The sequence below is a fragment of the Propithecus coquereli genome, unplaced genomic scaffold, assembly GCF_000956105.1.
Source record: "Propithecus coquereli isolate 6110/MARCELLA unplaced genomic scaffold, Pcoq_1.0 Scaffold172, whole genome shotgun sequence".
Lineage (NCBI taxonomy): Eukaryota > Metazoa > Chordata > Mammalia > Primates > Indriidae > Propithecus > Propithecus coquereli.
The window spans coordinates 3267435-3275639 of NW_012141858.1; the positions used below are offsets into that span (position 1 = coordinate 3267435).

Genomic DNA, 8205 nt, shown 5'->3' on the forward strand with positions numbered 1-8205 from the left:
CAGTGAGACTCTGTCTCAAAAAAAAAAAAAAAAAAAGAATGTGTCTCTGGGGACAGACTGCCTGGATTCTAATCCAGACTCTATCACTTGCTAGCTACCTGAACCAGCTTTGTTTTTGTTTCTCCACGAAAAAAAAAAGAGAGTATCATATATTACATAGAGTTGGTTATCGTGAAATTTTTTGCTATTATTTGATCGTATCTCATAGAGTTGGTCATCATCGTTTATTGAAGTAGTTGCTATTATTTATCTTTTCTATTTCCGAGGCAGTTGACAAATAACATCAGTTACAACTCTATAAAAATATTGGTGGTAATCATACTTATAATTTGATATCTGCACTTGCCTTGCTTGTTTAGAAATGGTACAACATGGCACCCACAATCTGCTATCTCAGAAAAATAATTTAAAATTACCTGAAAATACATTAGCATAAATAGTTATGAGCACATGTAAAATCCATAAGGCAAAATTCTATACTTGAATTCTACATTCTCTGAAACATCCATATGATCCCATATACCAGTGGTCCCAAACTCAGTGTCTACCATGAAGATATCACACGTGGGTGAGGCCAACTCATTGTACTACCAGAAGACAGCAGCTGCATCTGAGCTAAAGGGACTGATGCCTTGTGGATGCATGCCAGATGTCTGCCAGGGTGACTAAATTTTCAAGAGACGCCAGAAATTGGGATTTTTTTTTTCTATATGACATTTCTCAATTTAAAAATTTTGACTCTATTTCTTGGTACAAAACTCTCTGGGTCAAACAACATGTTTGGGGGCTATTTGTCAAATCTTTGCCATATATACTTATGCTAGTTCATATATACTAGTATGCTGCATTATTATTCAAAGCAAATGTTTTTCAAAGCACAAGTAAGAGATGAGGAAGACTAAACACGACAAAGTTTTCAGAAACTTTCAAGTCTAGTGGGGAGATAGGCAGCAAGAGTGAAAAATACCATAGTAGAGTGTGGAACCTAGAATTTAATGGGGGTGGGTGGGTAGTGGTGGTTTAGGATCAGGTCTGAGTTAAAACAAACAAAAAACAAAGAACCCCATTATTTCAAAGCTTGGCAAGGGGTGGACACCTGAGTAAGTGGCTCTTTTGTTTAACAAAACACCTTAATGGATTTTTGGTGTGGAAGCTATGTGTAGACAGGGCCACAGCCTTGCACAGTTCCAGGGGGCATCATTTGTATTTGGCAAGTCCTGAGTACCATTCGTGTTGTATTCTCTGTGAATGGCACCCCCTGGGATTGTGCAACTGGTGATTGTATCAATAAAGGTGGCCTGGAGTCTGGCCTGAGATGAGGATTGAGAGTTAAATTCTTCTATATAATAAAGTAACAGGAATTTTAAGTCTTCCTTAGTGAGTGGATGCAGATGGGTGGTGGGGGTGCCTAGAATGGACAGAAGAAAAAGGTTTGGCGGAAAGATATCTCTAGGACAAGGATCGGCCAGCAATTTGGCAACAACCTGGAGCCTATGAACCTGGTGAGATTCCCTGTAATTTTTAAAAGAGATGCATACAATCCTCTGTCATCTTCTTTTACCTCCAGGAGACACTGGCAAATGAAGTCAAACAACTTTTTCTTTGGCACTCTTCTATATGAATCAGGAGATAACTAGGAAAGACTTCAATGCCCAGGCTCACATAGCAACACTTGCCTAAACATACAATACCATAATAACTTGCCTTTTTACTGTTTTTCTTCAAAAAGCTCAAAGTCCTTACACTTTCATTTCCTCATTTGTTCTGACATTCCAGTGTGGGAAGGGTAGATTTATGATAACATTATTTATAGATGGAGAAATTGAAATAGAGATTATATCGCTTACTCAATGTTGCATAGCTGGGATGGTGGAACCCACACTGGAATTTAGTTCTCCAGGCTGCAGCCACAAAGTGGAAAGAACATGAGTTTTGAAATTAGAGGTATCTTTGTTTGAACAATCCTGATTCTGCCCCTTAACAAGAAGAATGTGACCTTAAGTCAATTACTTCAACCAAGTCTCAGTTATCCTTATCTGTAAAATTACGACCATAAAACCTCATAGCAGTGTAATGAAGATTAATTTAGAAAATGCATGTGAAGTCTTGGCACAGAGTAATTCTCAAATAAGATTAGTTCCACTCCTAACCCAGTATTATATGGTTAAATTTCAGTACAAATTTAAAGTAATCAAAAAGAATCCTCCATTAATACTAATTTTTTTCCAGCTTCATCTCCCACCAAGAGCAAAACATGAATAAAAAACCTTCAATAAATTATTTAATTCAATGGGAAAAACTTTTGCTTCAGGAGAGTTACTCCTGTTGGGGATAATTAGAAAAAAAGAGGAATATGTGTAAGATGAGATATTAGTGCACTGGTTCTCAAACTTTAGAGTGTATCAGAATTCCCAGAAGGGCCTGTTAAAACACAGATTTCTGGGTTCCGCCCTAGAGTTTCTGATTCACAAGGCCTGGGGTGGGGCCCAGTAACGTGCATCTGTAACAAGTTCACAGATGAGGTTGAGCTGCTAGTCCAGGGACTTCTGGGGGTGGAGCCCAGCAATCTGTTTTAACAAGCCCTCCAGGTGATTATGATGCACTCTCAAGTTTGAGAACTATTGGTGTAGTGGTGAAAAGCATCTGAGAAGATGGACTCATGTTCAAATCCAGGCTGCACCATTTACCAGTTAGGTGACAAGGTTAAATGACCAACCTGTAGCTCCTCTACATCTTGCACAGAGCCTGACAATAATTGTGACTCAGGAGTCCTCTCACTATCCCTCTAGGCCTGGAGTGGAAAGACAAGTTGTTAGTGAGTCCTGCCAACCCCGGCTGTTTTTTTACTTCTTCACACTCTTGAGGCACAAAAGGCTGCTTGCATTTGGGTATTGTGGAAATATTTACAAACACTTCCGTGATCATAAAAATAAAATAAATAAGACAGTGCTACAAATAAAGCCAACAGCATGGCATTGTTTGCATCTTAAATTTGTAATAACTGGTTCTCAACTATTTCCATTTCCCCTGCCTTTCTTAGTAGAAAATTTAAAACTTCTTGCCCCACAGTTTCAAGAGATGTTTGTTTGTACGTTTGTTTTGCAGATAGTATGCATACTAACAGGCTTTTTTTCTTCCTCTGTATCGGGCCTAAGATACAGAACTTGCTTCAGATAGTGATTTTCTGATTTTGTGGCTGAGGAATCCCCACCTCTTCTCCCACCCCTATCTTTCCCCTGCCTGGCGTCTGACTCTGTAGATCTTCACACCGACTGGGCTGAGAGCTTCAGAAGTATCCAGAATGGCTCCAGGCCATTCTTTGGCTCACCTACTTTCACTTTTCCCATTGTAAAAACCTCTTCTCTTTTCTTGTTTCCTTAACTAACGTTTTCTATTGCGTATTGCTGAGATAAAAATAAAAGAATTGTTGACTTTTATCCAGTGCCAGATACTCTGAAATGTTTATCACGCATTATCATTTTGAATTCCTACAAGAACCAGAGATGATTTTATAACTTGCCAGGGTAAAAAAAGTAAACAAGGGGATGGAGGCAGTAGGATTCCAGAGCTCTCCAACTATAGTCTCTTGAAGTTGCAAGTGATGATAGAATATAGGAATATAATTTGGGTCCTGTCCTTAAAGTATTATAAAAACCTTGTTAGGGAGATATAAGATTTATACACACAACATGAATTAAAATAAGCCAACGTTTGTGGTATTGGGTTTAGTATCGTTGATCCTTTTCCTCCCTGGCAAGATGCAGATAACAGCACCAACCTCAACGGGTTTGGGGATGATTAGATGAGTTAAAGCACCCGAAGGGCTTAATACAGTGCCCGCTAGGTAGAAAGCATTCCGTAAATGTTAACCATCATTATTTTTAAAGGAGGCAGATTGGGGTGTTCAGAATGCTGGAGAAAGTCGGGAGCCTGGGTGTATGCGCTGGACTCTTGCACCTAAGTTCTACGAGCCTCGGTTTCCTTGTCTGTAAAATTAGGTGGCTGGAGCGGAACGACCTTAACAGCAGTTAAGTAAAGGGTGCAGCCGCAGCCGAGGGAACCAAAGGGGTGCGGGGCCGAAAGTGTCAGCTAGGAGCCCGGGGGCGGATTTGCGGTCGCCTGGCGGGAGAGGCCCCGCCCCGCCCGGGAGGCCCTGGCAGCTCCAAGCTGCGAGCAGTTCCGGTGCCAAAACTCTTCTCTCCCCCGCTCCCCCGGAAGTGCTTTTCCAGGGTTCGGGCCGGAGAGAGGCCTTGTAGGCATAGCCGCTGAGGCTCCATCGGCTCCAAGTAGGGTCTCTAACCTGGGTCGGAGTCCGAGGGTCTGCGCCCGCCGACCCGCGCCTTGCCTCCTCCCAGCGTCCGGACTGACGGTGAGTGGCCAGGAAAACGGACTGGGACGGCCGCGGGCCCGCGTCGGCGCTGGCGTTCTAGTGTCCCGCTGCCGGCTCCGGGCTGCGGGCTCGGCTGTCGAGGTCCGGGGAAGGGGGTTGTTGACCTCCGCCGTCTTCGCCTCGCTGGCAGGGCGGGAAGCAGCGGGCTGCGGGGCCGTGGGGTGGGCGGGGCGGAGCCGGGGATGGGGTTCCCGGAGCTGTTGTTGCTGTTGGGACTCGAGAGTGAGGATGGGCTGGGCCTCCGTCCGTCCGACCCCCTCTGTCTGCTCCCCCAGATCCCGCTGCCTCCCCAGTTTGGTTTTCTGTGTCCGACCTGGGGCTAGGAACCTGGGCACTAGACTCAATCTTGGGCTCTAGTTCCCGACTTTCGCCTCCTCTGGGCCTGTCCCAGGGCTCAGTAATTAGCCCGGGTCCCAGGGGTGTCGTCTTCTCAGTCCCAGGGTGGGGCGCTGCCTGTGTGGATGCCAGGGATCTTTTGCAGAGCTTCTCATCCAGACCCGCTCCGGGGTTGCCATGGATAAATTTGGACTGCGCTCGGAGCCGGTTCTGGATACGTAGGTCACCGTGGCACCAGCATGCCCCGCATGATCTTTACTCGCTCGAAAGCTTTTAAAAACAAAACAAAACAAAAAAATTGCTTGAGAAAAATTAGTACTTCAGATAAATTCCGCAGTTTTTTTGCAGATGTAAAAAAAAATGATGTTATTCTCTAATCTACACTCTTAATTCTTGTGGTAATTTGAAATCGGAGTTGTATGATGAGTTCAGTTACACGAATTGGTTGCAAAGGCTGGACGATTACTATAGCCTCTTTCCCCCAAAGTTTGTTTACCTTCCTATTTAGAACTGCCATTTTCCTTAACTTTTAAAGAAAAATTGTTCTCGATTTCTCCTAAGAGATTCTTCATATTGTTACAGTTGTTGCTGCAATGCAGAGGTTCACACAGAGGTGGGCAGGGCGTTTTGTTTGTTTAACTTTATATTATGAAGTGTTAACCTCGGATAAACCGAGAATTTCCTACAGGTGAAGGTGATGTAGGTACAGATCTCTGCATCTCACTGATTTAGTGAACAGATTTTAGGTGGTAAACTGCTGTTAATAGGCTTGTAGGAAATAGAGTTTTTCACATTTAATGGTGATTTTTTTATTATGGTCCTAAGGGATGGAGTTACTGCAGATTTTTGCAGAGTAAGGTATGTGCAAACCAACTTCACGAAACTATTGACACTGTCTTCATCTTTCATCTTGTGCTTATATTAGGACTTATACTGTAGTTTTTTTTTTTTTGATACTTATGTCATTCTCTCTCCTCCCACCACTGGAAGGGGAGGTAATACCATGAATTAGGGAAAATAGACTGAAGTGAAAAGTTCAGTGAACTCTGCTATGCAAAGGAAAATTTATTTGAAGGTTGTTGATCTTGAATAGGCAAAGGGTGGGTGATTTTAAAAGTCCTTGGAAAAAATTGTGGAGAGAAATTAGTTGCATAACTTTTAGATTTAGATGGAAATGTAGCTTCTTAGACATTTCAAGTACTTAATTGTTTAAAGCATAGGGTTAGAATATTGGAATTGAGAGAATCTGGAAAAAGAGTTAAGTTATAGTTATGCATCCTTACTGTAGGTACGATAGTTAATGTGTTAGATGAGAAATATTTCAAGAATTGTAAGAGTAGAAAAAGGTGATTGGGGAAAATCAGGTATTCTTAGGCACTGCAAATTTTATTACTCAAGTTAATTCAACAGATATTGAGCATTTGCTATGAATCAGGCTATGTTAGGCAACCATGTTGGAATAAATAAAGACACAGTCATAACAACTGAGATTCATGTTTTGGAAATAATTTTCTTAGGTGTGTCTGAAGAGTTGAATTGTATTGTTTAGGCATACTAAAAATTTTTTTTTCTATTTGGGACTTAACCTTGGAGGTAGATGTTGAGTGCTTCATGAAAAGCACTATGTGTTAGGCATTATAGGATACAAAGATTAAGTCTTTGGCCTTTAGGAATTTGAAATCTAGAAGGGAATGTAAGATATTTGCATAAATATTTACAAGATAAAGAAATATTTGTAAATACCCATGTGGGTGGTTTGATCTAAAGTTTGGAATTAGTTGTACAAAAGGAAAAGGGTTCATTTTTATCTTAAGTAATCATGGAAAGTAGTGAAGATATGGTAATATTTATAAGAATAGCTCTGAAGCTACTATTTATTGAGCGCTTGTTGAGCACCAAGGTCTGTGCTAGTTGCATTACGTATATCTTAGCTTCATAGCAACACATAAGTATCTTTCTTGCAAATGAGGACAGCGAGGCTCAAATATGTTAAGTTACTTGCCTGGGCTATGTGGCTAGCAGGTAACAGCCCCAATTTGAATCCAGTTTTGCCTGGTGCCAAAGCCTGTGTGTTTCCACTACATTATGAGTTCAGCGTTGCAGAGGGTAAGACTTTTCTAAGACAAATATTTATGGGTTGGGAGTAGGTGGGTGAAGAAGGCCTTTCAAATAAAGAAAATGATGTGAGCAGAAGTGCGGAGGTGGGAAAGTTCACTGTGTACTTGAAGAAGAGTTAGTGGACCAGATTACCTAGAATATATGGTTTGTTTTGGGGGAATAAGACGTGAGGTTTGAAATTTAAGTTGGGACCAAATTGTAGAGCATGTTTAAATACTGTATTTAGATGTTCAGCATTTGGGAGGTAATGAGAAGTTTCTAAGGTCTAATAATGTGGTATGCAGAATGATTTGTTGTGGAAAACCCGACTTTCAATATAGTATAAATACTGGGCAGGGGTAATGGTAATGGGATGAGAATGAAGGCTCAGCAGGACTTGGCAATTGATTTAGTAGGAGGGCAGGGGAGAGGGGATTGTTGGGGAAAGTTTGGAGATGGAAGTTGAAGATTACACTTTTTAGGTGCGGGCACCGTTGATGGTGGTACTGTTACCAGAAATATGGGTAAGGAAGTGCATAATAAGATCAGTTTTGGATATGTTGAGTTTTCTATATACTTGTTGAACACTAGAAATGCCCAGAGGCTTTTGGAAATACGGGCTTGCAGTTCAGGAGATAGGTCAGGGCTAGGCATATATCAAGCATGGGTTTAGTGAATAATACAAATAGAAGGTACTAGTTGAATCTGTCTAAGAAGATGAAAGTGCCAAGGGAGAGTGTAGATGGATAAGAAAAAAAAAACACTTTTATTTAAGGTGCCATCTATTTAAAACAGAAGAAAAAGACACCTAAATAGATTATTTTATGCCCTGGGTAAAGAATTTGATAGTCTGTGTACTGCTCCCTCACATTACAGATTCAGATGGAGTAGAAAGAATCTGATCATTAAAAATTCAATAGGGAAATAAAATTTTCTTGCCCTTGCTAGCAAGAATACTATGCTACCATTACCCTATTTCAGGGAGGACAAACTATTTCAGATTTATTTGGTCCAGAGTGTCAGACTTTGGTTACTTAAAAGCTATGTTTGGTTGTTTCTTTTGGACATCTGTTTGGCAAGTGATATGTGAGGATTTGGAAGCAGATCTCTGATACAGTATTCCATTTATTTATGACTTCGATTTTGGTTTCAATATCAAGAACCTCTACTATTCAAAGCTAGTATTTGTGTCTTATGGCTGACTGTTAATATTGCCTTTTATAGAAAATGGTATTTAATTACATATTTTTCTTCCAACTCTCTTTTATAAGTACTTTGGTTAATATGAGTAGTTTCGTCTCTAATCTTCTGAGTAGCCTAGAGGTATAAAATAAGATAATTTTATCCATTGTATGATACATATATGAAAATTATATATTTTA

The 8205-nt window shown here is 40.8% G+C and overlaps 1 protein-coding gene across 2 annotated transcripts in view; it reads left to right on the top strand.

The window, feature by feature from the left end:
* The first annotated feature begins 4187 nt into the window (after positions 1-4187).
* Positions 4188-8205, top strand: part of FRS2 (fibroblast growth factor receptor substrate 2) — a 102441-nt gene continuing 98423 nt past the window's right edge. For both annotated transcript variants that reach the window (XM_012642041.1, XM_012642042.1), the window contains exon 1: positions 4188-4369. The gene's annotated coding sequence lies outside the window, so the exon portion shown is untranslated. The remainder of the gene's footprint in view (positions 4370-8205) is intronic.